The sequence below is a fragment of the Cyanistes caeruleus genome, chromosome 3 (genome assembly GCF_971803275.1).
Source record: "Cyanistes caeruleus chromosome 3, bCyaCae1.hap1.1, whole genome shotgun sequence".
In the NCBI taxonomy this organism is placed as follows: domain Eukaryota; kingdom Metazoa; phylum Chordata; class Aves; order Passeriformes; family Paridae; genus Cyanistes; species Cyanistes caeruleus.
In genome coordinates, this window is record NC_141703.1 from 55780985 (window position 1) to 55799634 (window position 18650).

General features: G+C 38.5%; 1 protein-coding gene and 1 long non-coding RNA gene across 17 annotated transcripts in view; one reads left to right on the forward strand and one right to left on the reverse strand.

Moving 5' to 3' along the window:
• The window catches only part of TDRD3 (tudor domain containing 3), a 165974-nt gene extending 147390 nt beyond the window's left edge, over positions 1-18584 (reverse strand). For 5 of the 16 annotated variants that reach the window (XM_086881138.1, XM_086881129.1, XM_086881119.1 and 2 more), the window contains exon 1: positions 18478-18566. The gene's annotated coding sequence lies outside the window, so the exon portion shown is untranslated. Of the gene's footprint in view, positions 1-8365; positions 8533-18259 lie in introns of all 16 variants that reach the window. The other 11 variants (XM_086881137.1, XM_086881134.1, XM_086881124.1 and 8 more) reach the window with 5 other exon arrangements.
• LOC147654161 (uncharacterized) lies at positions 14395-18264 on the forward strand. Its single transcript, XR_015284564.1, has 2 exons — positions 14395-14552; positions 16341-18264. It is a non-coding gene; the product is annotated as an uncharacterized LOC147654161 (long non-coding RNA).
• Positions 18585-18650: the final 66 nt, after the last annotated feature.

Sequence of the window (18650 nt, forward strand, 5' to 3'; positions counted from 1 at the left end):
ATGGGGTAATTCCTCCCTGGGTGCAGGACCCTGACCTTGCCTTTGCTGGACTCTATTAGATTCTTCTCTGCCCAACTCTTCAGCCTGTCCAGGTCTCATTGAATGGCAGAACAGCCTTCTGATGTGTCATCCACTCCCCCCAGTTCTGCATCATCTGCAGACTTGCTGAGGGTGACCTCTGTCCCTTCATCCAAGTCTTTGATGAGTAAGTTGAACAAGGCTGGACCCAGTACTTACCACTGAGGTTCACTGCTAAACTACAGGCCTTCAACTAGACTCCGTGTTGCTGATCACAGCCCTCTGAGACCTATCATTCAGCCAGTTCTCAATCCCCCTCACTGTCCCCTTGGCAAATCCACACTTTCTTAGCTGTACACAAGCACACACACACTTAGAGATCCCCAGAGCACTTGCATGGTGCCTCTGCCCACCCAGCACCCCTTCCCACATCTCACCCCCCTTACTCATCCCACAGGCCCCTGACTGACTGGCTGGTCCTGCTGGATGCTCACTGCACACGTGCAGCTCTCACACACTTGTCCTACTGGCGTTCCACACTCAGAGGTTCCCCCAAATACCAGCACAGATCTTCTGCCCACCTGGTAACCCTCCTGGACCAAGGGCCTCCTGCTCCCTGGCTGGTTCAGCTTGGAGCTTGCCAGGGAGTGCACATCCCCTGCACATACACAAGGTTTGGGGAAGGTATGGCACTTAGAACTGGGGTCTTTACTCATCCACAGATTCAGTGTGTGGCTGCTGAGAAGTCATTTGAGCTACTTTAGTCCTCAGTTCTTTTTCTCCAAGGTGGTGGTAAGCCCTCCTACTTGGCTGTGCTGTTCTAAAGATCAGAGCACTCGAGTTTAGAGGTTGTCAGACATTTAAAAAATAAGGCCTAATAAAAAAAAATAAAATAGAATACCTTGATGAATATACTGAACAAAAGCTCCCTTCAAAGCAAAAGGAAGGAACAGGGAACATTAAAAAAGGCACCTCACTGAAAGAAGTTCAAAGCACAAAAGAGTAGGAGGGAATTCCTTTCACCCAGCCTCAGTCAGGTGCCCACATTAGCAGGACATCGTGGAAGTAAAAGAGAATCAACCTTCGTAATGCTCAGAAGGCAATTTATGTAATGTGTCATTACTTGTTAGAGAAATTTCATTAGCTACATCTACAGTGAGAAGCCTTCCCTGGTCCAGGCATTCACTGACTTGTGAACTCCAGGCTGGAGTGCACACACATACCAACCCTTCATCTACCTCTGGGTCCTCAAAGAAAAGGAATGTGCATTTGGGGAAAACAGACACAGCACATTTCAGTTGTTCCCGTATCTAAAAATCCAGGAATAATATTTAAATTAGCCACAGTAAATTAAACACAGCCTTTGTGACTGGTTTTTACAGCCTCCACTTGCTTTTTTAGAGTCACTATGAATCTGTATCCAAGCAAAATGTGAATTGGGCCCTACATCCCATTCCAGTAATGTATTCATATCCTTCACATTTAGAAAAGCTAAGAAAACAAAATATTTCTAAGAACTTCTATTCTTGTTCTATATTGCCTTGGTCTATCCACATAGCTAAGCCTAAGTTAGGATCACCGAGAAAAGCACATAGACCACCTGCCTGTGAAGAATATGAGATTACACAAAATCAAAGAATGACAGAATGGTTAGGGTTGGAAAGGGCCCACTTGAGGTCATCTAGTCCAACCTTCCTGCTCAGGCAGGGTCCCCTAGAGCTTGTTACTCAGGATTGCGTCTAGACGATTCCTGACTATCTCCATGGGGGAGACTCCCCAGCCTCTGTGAGCTATCTGTTCCAGTGCTTGGTCACCTGCAGAGTAAAAAAAGTTTTAACTCATAATCAGGTGGGGCTTTCTGCTCATTGCCTCTTGTCCTATTGCCTGGCACCACTGAGAAAAGCCTCTTGATGCCCTCCCTTCAGATACGCACCTGACAGGATTGGCTTTTAACCCCTCTCTAGTTCCCTTTTACCAAGACTGCTGACTGTTCAGTCTGGTCTCTGCTTTTGAGTTTGTGAGTTGTCTAGGACTTCTCTTCCTCTTTAAAGAGATTTAAGAACTGCCTCATGAAAGAACAGGAGGCCTTGGTGATTTGCCTCCTTACTTAGCCAATATGCCCCTACTAAAAAACCACTTTATATTCTCAGCCACTTGACAGTGCATAGATGTAATGATTTAAAATTCTAAAGATTGTTCTTAGACTTTCTAAACTGCATTGCCAGTCTTCACTTCCACATTTACTGTTTTCTGCTAATTTTCTGCTGAACACTAACAGTAAGCAGGCATAATAAGAAGAAACAGAAGAGGACTCACAAAACATACAGACTACATTTTACAAAATTAGGCATAATGTGGTGTGTATGTCTAAATTATGCATACAGAAACTAATACAAAGTAATAGACTGTGTGCAACTCTAATACCTGACTTGTACTGCACTGCAGACATTTGATTAATGAATTAACTGCATATTTCAAGTTTTGAGTGTCTAGTTTTGAAAATTTAGCCCATATATCCATTTCCTATAATAAGTAACAGTAATGAGTAAACCACTTTTACTCTAGCTGTCTATTTAAATGGTACTTATCCAAGTAAAATAGACAGACATTTGGACAACAGGAAAATGGCTGTTTTAGCTCCTTTCCTCCCTACATAGAGATTTGTATTCCATAAAGCAAGAACAGAAACCACAAAACACAGTTAACATACTGGATTATTAAGTTCTCTGTAAGGAGAAGAAAAAAAAAAAAAAAGAGAACTCAAAGACAGCTTGTTTATGACTAGAAGAGTGTAAACACACATCTATTTTACTTAACTCACTAATCCTCTGACACAACTTGTGATGTGTTTGATCTCATCTTCCACTGTAGAAGTATCTCAGCTTTCCTTAGGGCTAGTGACAGCTGGCAGCAATCAAAGCCATCTAACTGCCAGTATCTCATTTAAAGGGAATGACATTCAGATACAGAATTGAAAATTGCTTTAATTCACTGTATTGTACTGTGCATCTCAATGAAAAGAATGTAAACTCTTGGGAATGGAGACATTTAGACCCTCTTTTCTGGAAAGGATTTTGTTCATTAATCAGCACTTCAGAGGCAAACAGTGCAGGATATTACTTGTTCTTGAGCAGGCCTCAGGCATAAGGCAGCTATGTCTATCATAATCCAATTTGGCTATGTTTTCTTCAAGTTCAACATTAGGATGCAACCTTCTTCAGAATTAGCATAATTCTTTGTTTGTGGTTTTTCAAACAAAGGCAACACACTTTTCAGCAAATCATACTTTCAAAACAAATCACCTATCTGGATTTTCAGCTCATTCATGGCAAGTCAAATACCTGTTATCCTACAATGTGCTGGAGCGCTCATGTAATTTCCTTCTATCTTGCCTTCTCTGATTCTCAAAGAAGGAAAGTCAAGCCAAAAAGGTTTTTAATGACTAAGATGGAAGGTGAAAGAACTTTTCCTAAAAATTTCAAGCAGTATCAAGCTTTCTCAGCATCTTGTCCTGACTTTGAAAAACGTTAGGGGCTTAGTCCCCTAACACAGTGTAAATTAAGTATCCTGGAACTACCAAGTGGCTTTGTTGCAGTGTGCTTTTTGTTAATGGTATGTTCTGTTATTGCCCAAGTTGATGGTTTGGTCCAAATGAGACCCTCCCACCCCACACTGTCAATCTACCCTGAGTCTCCTGTCAATCCTATCTTAGGCCCACCACATGCTTGGAATGCCACTTTGCAAATCCCCTAAACTTCGATGTTTGATTAGTCCATGCGATCCTATTCCCACACCCCCCACTCCCCACCTCCCTCATTGGATGATGATTTTGTGAACCCTCCCCAGGATATCTCTGATTAGCTGATGCTTTGTACCCTCCCTTTGAACCACCTCCCTATTTCAGCTGTTGCGCAGTCACATTTTCTGTCTTTTGCACCCAAGATTCCCCAGAGCAATAAATTCTCTATTATGCCATGTAAAAGACTCCCCTCTTGTCCTCTCAGAATGCAGACTGGCAGCCAAAGAGCCTTAGAGCAAGTGCTCTAGTCACACCTTGGGTCATCCTGCTCTGGGCTGTGACCCACTCCTGTCGCAGGCCGAAGTGATAGAGCCAGATCAGCTCCAGCCCATGCATTATGGCTTTCCAGCAATTCCCAACTTCTCCCAGTGTCAGGTTTTGATATAGCACAACTCCCTAGAAAAGTGAAAAAGACAAACTGAATGCCCCAGTACTCTAAAGAACTTTATATATTGCTGTACTGATGGACTAACAGGAACCAGTGATGGGACTGGCACAGTCTTTTTCTGTCATCACTTTTACTTCTGCAGAGTAGTGGGGTCACTTTTGTTTCTTACTCAGCATGTTAGTAATTATCCTGGTTACCATAGTATGAACAGGTCTGTACCAAAATTTCAACCCATGCATGTGTCTATCATATGTCTATCATCTTTCTTATCCTTTAAGTCTGTAGTTTTCAGAGCACTGTAGGCTCCTTAAGCATAAATTGGTTCTTCTAATTCAGTTCTTAGGAAATACTAGCTATGTGATGCTTTTATACATTAATTCTGACTCTTCAGCTGTGTATTCCAGTTTCCAATTTCAACCAGGATTTTTATCAGATGTCTTTTCTTTCCTGGTATTACACATTTGGCTTCTGCATCACTAACAGATTCTTATACATTTTCAGATTTTTTTTTTTACATTCATCCTTCATGAATTTCACATGTGTGGAAGGCCCCATCCTCAGCCCAACTTCATAGTGTATTGACATGATGAAGTTACTTAACAATTAGCTTGAGTTAATGAAAGACTATGAAGCATAACAAGTGACAAAGCCAGATATAGTTAGAAGTAAAGGACATCATGATTGTCTTACTCCTCATTCATTGCTTAGATGGCAAATATAAGCATTACTTAAATTTTTTGCTTGTCTTTCACAACCCAGGTGAAAATTCTAGTGGTCTTTTACATGTCCAATTTTTCAACTCAGACAATTTCTACCATTTACTCACAATACTTGTCTTCAGCAGCCACATCAGGGCAAAGCCCTGGTAGATGATATCTTATTTATTCAGTGACAAGTGCCAAATGTTTCTGCATATTAGAACATATTGTTTGTTCTTTGGCTCTCTAATTCAAATCCAGTTATTATAACAGCAGATCCTAATTCTTCACATTTCTTTCTCTCTTTGAACACGACATATTTGCTATAGTCCAAAACAATTTATTTAAATTAATATTAAAAAAGTTGACTATATCCCCTATTTCATATCAATTGCATGACCTACTTACCAGGTTACCCAGCTGATGAACTGTGCTAAAATTCCACACTGAAAGAGATGCACAACACTACAAAACACCCAAAGCTATGAGTTGTCCTGTACCAAAACAGACAAAATATGATATAAAACAGATATGGGGGCTGGAGAACTCAAATTGACTCAAGTTGTTTCTATGGAATATTCTACAAAAGAATGTATCCAGCAAAACCTTGGAGTAGGGGAGAACTGGCATTGCTGTCTACTCACTACCAGAAAAAATAACCCCATTGATCCAGAAAGCTGACTAAATATCCTTCAGCTATAAAAATTAATCAAAATTTTATCTGTACTCCTTTACACTTTTCTCTGCCATTTTTTCTCATATCTGTATGCTCTTGCAAACTTTGCAACAAGTTAAATTTTGCACACAGGATTAGAAGGCATGCATAGAGCAGTTAAATAATGGGTACTCATTTTTTTCCAGTTACATTTCTGGTCCATTTTCTTAGTATTGTAGAGGGTCTTTGTACAGTTTTCCTAAACTGACTATTGCATCAGCCAAAGCCCAGGTAAATCAAGAGTAGAGAGATTAAAAAATGTCATTAGTGCAGCTGTTTATTATTTTTCCCTTGAGGTGACATCAGATACAGAAAAAACTCAACCAAGGTATATACTGCAGCAGATTGCCCATCTGGTGTGACTTCAGAGTATTAAAATCTTCTGCAGGTTATCAGCACAAGGACCAGTCAAAATCTTTGCCATCGCCCAGACATCTTATTTCACACTACACAGAGTTGTGTGATCTCCAATTAAGATGTACAGAATCACTATTATTAGTTTGTGATGAATGTTGATCATATCACCCAACCACAACAGTTCTGCATTTCAGCTGTAACAGTCCAGCTAATATGTAGTTACTTAAACAAGGTTTTGTCTGTGATCCAAAATATTACAGAAAATCAAGAACTGTCATTTACAGAGTGTGAAATCAAATGACTTTCTAGAGTCTGTTGAACACTGTCACTGTAGATTAATGGGATACAACTCCTAAGCAATTGCAAAGCCATGATTTACATAAGACTGAATCTGAATGAGTATAGAATTTGTATAATCTCCCAGTTTAAAATAAATGGTTATACAGTGACAACTTTGATTGTAGATACACAGATGATTTTTCTCTATTTCCACCTAAAACATAAATTGATAATTATATCCATCCCCACCTCCCTCTCAGAAGCCATACTAATAGACATGGGGATAAAATATTCAATTATGAGATTGTGCACATGTATAGTTCAAAGCTAGAAAATACCACAAATCTGAAAACTATTGAACAACATAAATTATAAAGTGTGGATTATTTATTGAATATGGTGAACATTTAGAAATTACAACAGGTACTTAGTTACTTGTAATACTATTTGAGGAGTGGAAAGTATGGAAAGCAAGCATTGTTTATTCTGATATATTTTTTTTGGTGAATTTTCTCATGGAGACACAGACAGAAACTAACAGAGAAAGTCTAGAAATCAAATAGAATATAGGTGTTCCAGTCTTCTCATGTAACACAAGTATCAAGCTCTGTGTATTAATCAAGACATTTATTATTGTAAAATGCCAGAGCTGTTTTCAATAAAAAAAAGGCAATGCCCCAAAAGCTTGCTGTCTCTGTGCAAGACAGACAGAAGATGTGTTGGGAAGGTAGAATTAGAAAGAAATTATAAATATGATTTTGTAGCCAGAAAGGCTAAGGAAGAAATACAAATGATAGCACGGTTTGAATAATTCAAAGAAACCAACCGGGCTGGCATGCCAGAACACATTCTTTCCTGCAATAAAACCAAGCTGAGACCCCTCATCCCAGCCTTATAAGGAAAGGTCTGAAGGACCCTGAGATAACTAAAAATATGCAAAAATAGCGATTTCTATAGGTTGTACACAAATGTTACTATATTAGTATACTTAGAAAGATTGGTTAGTTAAGGAATAGAATATTCAAAGGTATAGGTTATATAAGTAGTGGTATAGAAGAGCTCGGTCTCTCTTTTTTTTTTCTCTTGCTTGCTCTTTTTTTCCGTCTCTCTTGCCCTCTCTCTTGCCCTCTCTTGCTCTCTCTCTCTACCTCTCTACCCCACGCCCTGAAATAAACTTCTAACACTTAACTCGATTATAGAGGTCTTTGCCGTGTCTCTGACCGTCCCCAGAAAGCGTCTCCTACAAGATGCATATTAAATCGGGAGCAACAAATAACAATGAGAGAGGCTGTATTTAATTCTTCATTTCTGTGGGCAGATTGGCCAAGGAGAATTCTAAAGAAAGATTTTAAAAATATTAATTAACCTGTTTGTGGATGCTTACATATGACTTCTTCATAGACTGAATGCCATCTGGGGAGAAGGCAGAAAGGTACCCGTTTAGAAAGCTAACAGTTTTCTACAGATGGGACTGCTGTTATGTACTGATTAGAGAGTTAATTTCTTCATATTGCAAAAGTTTCCAAGGTTGAATGCAAAGCTCTGCAAATGAGAAAAAAAGCCCAACATATTGTAGCAGAAAAGAGGGAAAAAAAAAAACCAAAACGACAAAACAGTAAGATGGAATAGATTTCACCAAGAAAATGTTTTAGAACACTTAGGTTAGTAGCAGCATTAATTCTTTTAATCACCATCCAAGTAATTCTGAACAACAGGAGAGTATATTTGCAACTTAACACTTCCCATAGTTTTTGAAGTAGTTTAATATCCATAGTGATAACAGCCTGCAGCAAAAGGAGTATAGGAACTAGTCATTAAACCTTTCAGGGAAGAAAAGAAAAAAATTGTCTTCAGTTTTCAGACTATCAAAAACTATTTTCAAAGATGTGCAGATTATGTTGGAAGTGTGATTATTCAAGATCTTATTCTCTGAGGATCACAAAAGAATTTTATTGTTAATTCCAAGGAGTCATTAACATTGCTATTTAAATATATCTGTGATTCTGAATTTATATGAATATGTGTAATAAAATCTATTGAAAGAAAGTGAATTTATTGACTGAAAATTGCTGAAATCCCAGAACAATTTGAGAAAATGAGATTTACCTCACCTGGCTTTAGCATTTAAATGTACTCTTCTGGTCTAAACCAGGTATCAAAGTATCTTCCATAGTCAGTGAAGACATAGAAGGATCTCCAGATGTTCTACTTTCCATTTGTTTTAAATTCATATTTTAAGAGTGGATGAACTGTTTATGTAGGTGTTCGTTTTTCTTCACTAGAAAAAAGGGAGAACTTCAGTTAAATGCTAACTCTTTAATCATAGAAAGAGCCTAGCTTAGTTCTTTACTGATTAGATTGTCCTTAGCCAGAGAATATGGATCTCCCCTACACATAAATGCTACAAAACTCCCACATATTTTGTTTGACAGAACCATAGTACTTTGAAATACTTTCTCATTTCAGTTATATTGTCACTTGTGCCCTTTCTGACTTGTGACATGAAGGGCCACAGGGAAATCACATCACCTAAGCAGAACTTGGAGTTATCAATACAGGGACAAGGAGAGAGACAATGAGGATGAGTAACAGCATTGTCATTGTTGAGGATAGAAGGTGGATGGGTCAAGCTCATGATATGCTGAAGCAATACAGTTTATTTGCAATTGGTACATTCCAGTGCTCAGTTCTCAGCAACATTCCATACACAAGCCTGCCTGCTGCTTTTGCTGATGAGCTCTTTGCCCTGCTCTTACTCCTATGCATGCTGTTCTTCCAAAAATACTCTTTCTGGGTACTCTATTCTTATTTCCCACAAAGAATGAAAAAGAGTTAACCACCGTACTACTTTTAATCATGTATATTTTGAGCCACCTTTGGGGCAACATTCTTCCTTTTTCCATGTTGTAGTTCATATAAAGGAAGCTGCTTGAAAGTATGTATCATCCACCCAAATGCTGTATCTGGATTATCACATTTTGGCTGCCTTTATTAATCTCCCATAATCCTGCAAGACTGTGCAGATAGATATTCCCTATGTTTCAATAGGACAAAAAGGTCTTTGTTGGTGCTCTTCTAAATGGAAAACCTGCATCTATTTGATGTCCAGGTTTGAAGCTCACAAAACATTTGGTAAACAACAATTTTATGAGCACTTAGTGGATTACAGTAATTGACTTCTTGATGACTTCCTGCTTGACTTTAAATCTTGTCAAAGGCTTTCCTTACTTTTTCGAGGAGACTTCCTCTTCATTGCTACCAGCATGATTGTTCAATGCAAGGGGAAATGAACTCATGAATGAAAACAAATACATTTTTGTAGATGGATGGACATAATGAATTACATTACTTTTCAGAGACTAATAGGCACACTTATTATAATGGATTTTTTTTTTCTCTCAGATTAAGGGTGGTTGTAGAAGCAACAAACAGAGCTCTTGAGCCTCATGAGGTTATTCATGGGCCACACACATGATGGATTCCTGTATCACACCACAGAAAAGAAGACAGACTTTCACTCTGCCAGATATGAACCCTATTGATCCTGCTCTGTATATGACTCCCAAGCTTCTCATGTTTCATCACTGTGGATACATGAAATCATCACCTTGTTACAGTCACTGGGAATTGTTCCTAACCCTGATCTTTGGCCTGACTTCCTCAGACTTTCTTCATCATCACAAAGTTGCCTGACAGTCTGGACTATGGATAAACCTGGCTATCACCTCTGAGCTGGTCTTTCTTGCTTTGACTGGGGTAAGTGGGATGGGCCCTGGCTAGCAAGGCCCCTGGTCCTGCTTGCCATGGTATCTCCCTCAGCAGCACATCCCTTAGGGAAAGCTGGAGCTCACCATGACACTTCAGCAGAGATTCTGCTCTCTCTAAGTTTTCCATTTACAAGGTAACAGAAACAATGTCAACTGGCCTCTACTTTTCTTGCAAATACACCTTAATTTCATAAGTGTCCACTCTGGTTAGGCTGTCGTACAAAGAACCAAAACCATCTTGAGACCCTATTGCCTACCCCTACAGCCCTACCAGCTGAGAGCAATTCTGTAATTGTTACAATACAATTTCTTTCACTTGCCTCCCTCCCCTCAAACACATATCTGAGAGCTAATTGCATCTCTAGGTCCTACAGGACAACCTCTGTATCACAAGCCAACATAATAATCTTTCAATTTCTGCAGAAATACTTTGTAAAGATAAGTGAAAATGTTCATTTTCCTTAACCAACAGCTTTCATTTATTATAACATAGGTGAAGGAAGATAAAAACTTATGAAGTTTGGTCTGATTCACACTGTCATAAAACTGCCACTTAAGAAATTTTCTAGAAAAAAACCCCTAAGCTTAGCTGTGCTGCACTGGAAGACTACTTGTGATGCAAAATAAACCCTCCAATTAAACTCTTCATCATCCATCCTATGACAAGAGATGAAGCTACTACTTAACATAGGAAAGGCCGTGCATTGCACTCTGTAGAAATTTATGACTATATGTGTTAAAAAGCCATTAAAAATTAGGTTGTCCATTGAAACTTGCCAAGGAACAGAGCATCAAAAAATAACTTGCAGTTTGGCTAGCAACAGAGTGACTTCTGTTACCTACAAAATTGTTGATTATGTTTCATACAGACTGTATTTCAGGAATTTCCCCAGATGATACATGTTGTTTTTAAAAAAATAAGAGGATGCTTTTTTCTTAATCTACATGTACAGTAGTTACTGTAACTGAATATTAAGTTGTAGTAACCATAATATGATTATATCCACAACTCTTGCAAGAGGAAAAAGTAGATTGAGAAACTTAAAGATGGATTAGAATAAGAAAATCAGTCAGAGAAATAAAAGCTATATAAACAAATTATAGTCAATTTTGAGACTTCTGCAATACATAACTAAGGCATAAAAAGCATTATATATGCACATACATATATGTGTTTATCTCTCTTTCCCTCCCTCTCCCTCTCTTAAAATGATACATCTGTCAAAAGAAAATAAGCGATTTCTGAAAGCAAACTGTATGATGCCCTAGTAGAAAGTAATATAAATTATCACAAGGAAAAATGAAAGACAGAATCTTAGAAGGAAATTTGGAAAGTGAATCATAAAAAAATACAGAAGTATATTAAAAAAGGAAAGCTATGAGGAATTTGGAGAGTTATCAGGAAGTAATGGAAGATAATTACATCTCAGAATTCTGACAGAAGGCTTAAAATCTTTGCAGTGAATGCCCTGAAAAAATCACTAAGCTTGATCACATTTCTATGGACCCTTATATTCATAAAAAAACTTAAACACAATTTCATCCTCTGAAAAGATATATATTTATATATATAAATATATATATAAATATATATATAATATTTAATAATATGTTACATAAAAATAAATAAATATATATAATATAATATAAATAATATATATTTATTTTCTTTTGCACAAAACAGAATGTTTGCAATAATTTTACTAGGAACACTTAATAGCGTAATGATAGACAAGGTTTGAACAGCTCACTTAATTCTTTAGGCGGCTCCGAAAATCCCACATGAAGTATAAAATTATGTAACACAGCCTTTATTGCGGCCCATGACACTCAGACCATTTACAATTTATATCACCTGTCAGGCTTGGCCTAGTCACTTCAACTAAAGTTAGAACCGAAGATAATTTGGTCCATAATTAAATTACAAACCTGAACTTTATAATAATGTAGTATGCAATGTATCCTAAATGGTGCCACAAATCACAACTCAAATATCCTCATAAAGATCCATTTGATGAACTGTATAATGGACTTTACGGATTTTTTCCCCATCTACACAGTATCTTGAAGGAGGTATATTAGATTTCCTCCGCTGAATAAGAGGCTAACCTAAAATATTTTGTGAGAAATTATTAGCAACATGTAATCCACAATAAATTGATGAAACAAACTATTTTTCTACTTCTTATATCTTAATTTTTTACAGGGTGACTTCAAAAGCTTTGAGAAGGAGAATGGTGCTATTCAGACCACGACTATTTCTGAAAGTTCTTAAAGTCTATCTAGAAAAGAGAGAAAATTAATCTATTACATGTTACATTTTACTTGAAATTTCAAAAAGGTATGACTGATAGATCAATAACACGACTGTGACATCCACTGTGCTCAGAGATGCTCTTCTTGCCTGTCCATTCAGGAGTAAAGACCTGCTAAAAATCTGCTAAAACCTGCAGGATCTTGCTTTGTTGTTTTCTTCAGTAAAAATTCTCATGTAATAAGAAAAAGGGTGTTGTAGTTTAAGCACAACTCTCAGTTGAAATTTCATTTCAGCTTGAGTTATTTAATTAGATCTTTTATAAATGTCTGGAAATTACTGCCATGCAAACATGAAGAATAGCCCTAAAGTCCTTTGTGCTCCTCTAAAATCCAAGTATCTTTTATAACTGTTGCAAGATACATATTCTATTGACACTTAGCACTGATACCATCCTGCAAGTGTAACAGTTCAAGACTCCTAGTGATAAGGAATTGGGATGGAAATCAAGGATATTCTGGTTTCCAAAAGAATTTCTGCTGGTAACAGAAATTAATTACAAGAAATACGACCATAACACTTTCCTGAAATACAACCATAATGCTTTTTATATAATAAAGGGGAGAAAACTGTTTTCTGAAGACTTCTAGTTCAGATATTTTTAAGAAATAAGAAATATACGTGCCAAGAGGTGTGATGAGTTCAGCTTTACCAACAAGTGTTTGAAATGACTCAAAGCTGCTTGACTTTACAGACAATCTGACATACCAAGAAAGACAACTAATTAAGATAATTAGAATAATTAAATATAACAAGAATTATTAAAATAAAAATATACAGAAATAATTATAAATATAATTAATTGTAATTAAAATAGTAAGATCATTATTTTCTTTAATTATCTGTCCTCCCTCTACTTATTATCTGTATCTCTCTACTTCCATCTAAAATATTATACAAATATTAACTAGCACACACTACTTGTCTTCCAGGATGCCAATGAATGATGGCAAACAATTATTTTGAGTGCTTCCAACTGTACATAGCATGCTGGGCAGTCAAGACAGATGAGAGCAAGAGCAGGGCTTTAAAAGAGATACATGATAAGACAAGTGGCACCATACATTCTTAAAACATCACATGAGATAAATGATCTTGTTACCAAAAAAAGAGCCCAGGGAACATCAAAGAAAACGACTGTTTTTATTTGCATGGTCTTGGTTTAACAAGTGGGTTTAAATTTAAAGAAGTTACATATTTAGAAATTTAAAGTGGGTTCTCTAAAATTAGTTACCTCCCCTTAGTTTCAACCAATCCCTTTCCACCAATAAGGAATGAATATGAGTAGATACAAGTGAAAAAATATTTGCTAACAAGCAAAATAGCATCAGGCAAAAAAAAAAAAAAACCAGTGAGCAATCACTAGATAGAAAATTGCTAAATCTCACCAACTTGAGGAACAAAGAAACACCCAAAATGTTTTCAAATCTCTTGCAAGAGAGTGATCCCCACTGCCGACCGCGTGTAGGGAGACAAAAAGAAAATGTCAGACCCTTTCCCAGGGCACCCATATGATACTCCAGTTACTTAATTCGAGGGTTTAACCGAGGTTCTTTTGCTCTGGGCAGACACAAAGGAGACAATCCCAACCGGATATTCTTAAAAGATAAAAAACATACGAAAGTTTACTGGCAAACCATAGGAAATAAAGGAACGCTGGCAAAAGAGTAAATGCAATATAACATCACTCATCACAGACAGACTTAGTACACTGAGCGGAGAAAAATCTTTAAACCCAATCGATGTTATGTTCTGTGAAAAGAGTATTAGAAGAAGAAGAAAGGAGGAAAAAAACAGAAAGGCGGGAAAGATACAGAAAAGCAGACACAGCTCCCAAATCCTAGGTTGCACCGACAAAAAAACTCCAAAACGAAGACAGGGCTGAAAGACAACTGCTTTGTCCTGTGGTCAGGCGTCTTGAAGCCTTAGCCCATCGAGGGCCCTCCTCCCAGGTGGGACTTACGGTCTCTCGGCCACTCAGGGGCCGGGTCAGGCAACCCTGGGGCTGCCTCCATCGTGCTCTGATTGACCGGCCCTGCGGGGCTGGCACCGCCTCGCCAGAACAAGCTCGGACCCACCCCTGACCACACATTCCAGGCTTCCCTAGATGTGCTGAAACGGCTCTCTGTTCCAGTGTCTGACAGCCCGCCAAGGGTGGTTGTGTCGTCTGGGAAAACAAAGGGACAAGCCGGTGGCAAAAAGAACTCTCCCCGGAAGGTAGGAGCTGCTGCAGGAGCTGTGGCGGCCGATGAGAAGTGCTGGCGGGCGTGGGCTCAGCTCGGCGGGCCGCTCCTGCTGCCCGAGTGTCGGGCGGAGGGGAGAGCCCGGCCAGCACCAACCTGGGTCACCAGGCAGGCTGACCCAGCCCCAGGAACAGGCTCGCTTCCCGAAGATCACTCCGAAACAGTTCGGGATGGCGAAATGCGGTTTTTCTGAGGGGCTACTATCGCAAGCCCAGAAAAACAAACAAAACACCGAACAATCAAGAGGCCAACTGGCCAAAACAACCTCCTCTGAAGCAGAGCCTGCACCTTCAGCAAACACTGGCAGGCACAAGAGCAGGCCGGCTCAGGTGCCCCAGCCTTGGAAAGGGACCGGGGAATGGCACCTCCCAGCTGCCCTGCAAGTCCAGTTCCTGCCCTGCTGGGTCTTAATAGGACAGTAACAAGTTAGGGGCAGAGACAGATACGGAATATAACAACGTTCTGTGTTACCCACGAGAAGCATTTAGCCTGAACTCAGTTCTAAGATTCTCTTTAAACAGATTCATAACAATCAGAAGTTATCCTGATCATGAACTTAAGCAAAGGAAAATTTCGATCCTTTATGAAGACTATTAAAACCAAAACTCCTTTTTGTCACGTTTTAGTAGACTTATAAATCTGTAACCTTTTACAACTAAGTTCATAACCGTACCCATGTATCACAAAAGGCCTAATATATTTTTTCCTTGTAAGAACCTAAGGTTAGTGTTGAATTAGTTGGCAAATTTTCAGTTCCTTCCTTTTCCTGAGTATCGTGATCTTCCAGGATAGTTTTAGCTATGGATTTTACTTTTTCCTAGTCTATGCTAGAAACAGAATGTAGAGATGACATACACTACTACACTGGCAGTGACACTGACTAAATGACAATCAAATTATGTGTAAAAAAGCCAAAATAATTGTTGTTTTACCAGAAGAAAAAAAAAAAAGCAAATTTTTGTCAGTAAAACTATTACTTGAACAGAGTATGAATTTTCTCATAACTGTAACATAAATTTGTTAATTTATTAGTTGGATAAACTTGCTAACAGCCACAATCCTTAGTAAACTTAATAGGCTAGACTAGTTGAACAATTTGAGATTTTATCTATCCATTATCTTAAAAATGGAATAATGTGTTTTGTGAGCCATTCATGCTGTGAGAATTAAGTTCACAGGGTACATTTATGGATATTACATTGCAATAAATTTAAAATATTAATGAGTGTTGTTGCAATATAAAAACACAACTGTTAAAGATTTTCTTAGATAAAACAAACATCAGTTGCCTCTATAAGACATAAGAACAGACTATGTTTTCCTAATGTAATTTTTATTGGCATTATGAGTTAACAATGACCTATCTTTTTGTAACTCCCGTATTAACTTTTTGAATAAGATGGTAGGATAGTATAAAAAAAAGTCTGAGATACATGTTCAATGGGTACAACTTACAAATAGCTATGCAAGTTTGAGGGATTTGGGTTAGAATCACCTGTTTGGGGCATTTCATGAGAGAAAGAAGCAGCCATTTTCCTGAAAAGACTTGTGCCATTTGCTTGCCTCTGCCAAGCCACAGGAACTGTGGCTAAGAAGGTTTTTTTTGTTAGCTTACTTAAATAAAGTAGTATTAAACTTGCGTGCTTGCTTTGCAAAAACAACAAAATTACTGACAAAATCCTTCATAACTTTTAGGTGACAGTTCAAAAGGATGAACCTCACAAAAGAACAGTTAATTGACTGTTTTATCTTTTTCTTATAGGAAAGAATTAGGTGTCTCCAAATGAAATGTGGACAACTGCCTAAACACAAAGGCCAGCTTTGAAATACTTTGCACAGGAATGTATTTGAAAAACTGCTTCCCTGGAACAATGAATATTAGGAGGGTATTTTTTTATTTTTTTTTTAAGTCATGAGTCAGAGTATATTATATTCTGCAAATATCCATGGTTAGCTTTATGCACTTACTTTGTCTCAGACTTTTATATTTGCAAAATTCTCATTCCAGAAAAAAATAATGCAAAATTACCAAGTTTTCCATGATTCAGACAATATGCATGCTATGACTAAGTAGAATCTCTGCACAGTTTTAGTCTTACTGATGGATTTCTTTCTCACGATTTTTTTCCTCAGTCATGATTAATCTTGGTAAACTGAGCTGTTGCAACAGTGTATTTGTTCTGTGAAACACCTAACGAGCACAAGAGGGGTAGTATAAAATAATAATAATAGATCAAAAGTACTAACATTTGCTTTTGGCTTAGTAAAACAGTCTGATAAATTATTCCCTTCAGTGTTTCTCTGTTACTGCAACACAGTACCTTGAAAGTGATATATTGGCACAAGCCATTGTGTTCTACCACAGTGCAATTAGGAGGTCCATTTAAACAGCTTTATCATACGCACACATACCCTGATTAATTTTCTAATCAAATGTTCCAGGAAATCATTAACCATGACATTAAACAGTGTTCTGCTAATTATATTCTCCACAAAGAATTCCAATATAAATTTACAAAACATCTATAGAAAGGTGCCAAAGGATGAACAGTTTAACGTATACAAATAATTACGGCACCTACTCTGCGTGGCCCCACAGCTCCTCGCCCTGCAAAGGTTGAGTCTGGGGCTGAATTCTGCTATGCTTCACCAGAACTCTGTGTACTGGCAGATGTTACATTTTGTAGGTCACTGCCTGTGTAAGTCATGGTGAAGGAATGAATGACAGAAATTTTTCTGTTTTAGGAAATACACTAGAGATATAAATGCTGAGTATTAGCCTTCTTTTTCTCGATCCCTAACACTGAGATTTGGAAATAGATTTTCCCCTACATGAGTCCCCAGTTTCCATCATTATTCTAACTACTCTTAATTTAAAATAAAGATAAATGCAAGGTATTGATTGTAGTAATGAGAATTCAATTGCCTTGTAAACCATATGCAATTTGCTAGTTTACAGCATGATGAAATCTCTATTTATGTATTTCCCCATAAATCACAGTCTTGCAGGTCTTTCAGTGATGGAAAACAACAGATTGCATTAAACAAATGCAGGCTGTAGGTACACCTGTTCTTTTGGCCTTGGCAGCACAGCTAAGAGCTCCTCCACACAGACGGTGTCCATCACAAAACAGAATGCAGGAGGATGATGGAAACACTGCCACTGTTTTGGATAGGGATTATTTCTCTTCTGTGTCATTCTGCCTTCTTGACCCAATACTGCCAAGTTGGTATAAAAGTAATATGAGAAGTATTAATTATGTACGACATGTATATTTATATGTACGTATGTATGGATGTGTATCTGTGTATATATTGCTCTCTACAACTACCAAAAAAGAGCTTCTACTGGAGGTGGAGGCCAGTCTCTACTGTTACTGCAGTGACAGGACCAGAGGAAATGACCTTAAGCTGAGACAGGGGAGATTCAGATTAAATATCAGAATTTTTTTCACTGTTCAGATGATCAGGCATTGGAATAGGTTGCTTGGGGAAGTGATGGAGTCACCATCCCTGGAAGGTGTTTAAGAGGTGTCTGAATCTGCTGCTGGGTGATTTGGATTTTTGCACTGGATGACTGTAAAGGTCTTTTCCAATCCAAATAATTCTACGATTCTATATAACAATGTATATTTACATGTAAAAGTCAGTGCTCTAATTATATATAAAAAAAGCTCATACAGAAATAGATGAAGAACTTTTCAGCTGTCAAGCAGTGGCAATGGAGTCGGAATTTTTAACAAGGCCACTTGTTGGAAATCCTAGGCCGAACAGGTGAGCACCTGCCTCGTGTTTAAATCCTGAACAGACAGGACGCTCAGAAGACAGGATCCGCATGACAAGGAGACGAGCTCTCCCTTCCTCCGTGTGTGTGTGTGTGTGTGTCTGTGTGTCCGTACCTCGGCGGCAGCCTCACCTCGGCCCCGCGGCCCTGTCCCGTCCCGTTCCCCGCGGCCGCCACCCCGGGCAGTCCGGCGGGGCGGGGCCCGGCGCGAGCCGCTGACTCGCCGGAGACGGGCACGGGTCCCGCCAACCGGGAGGCGCCGCCGCGGCTGCGCCGGCGCGGATTGGC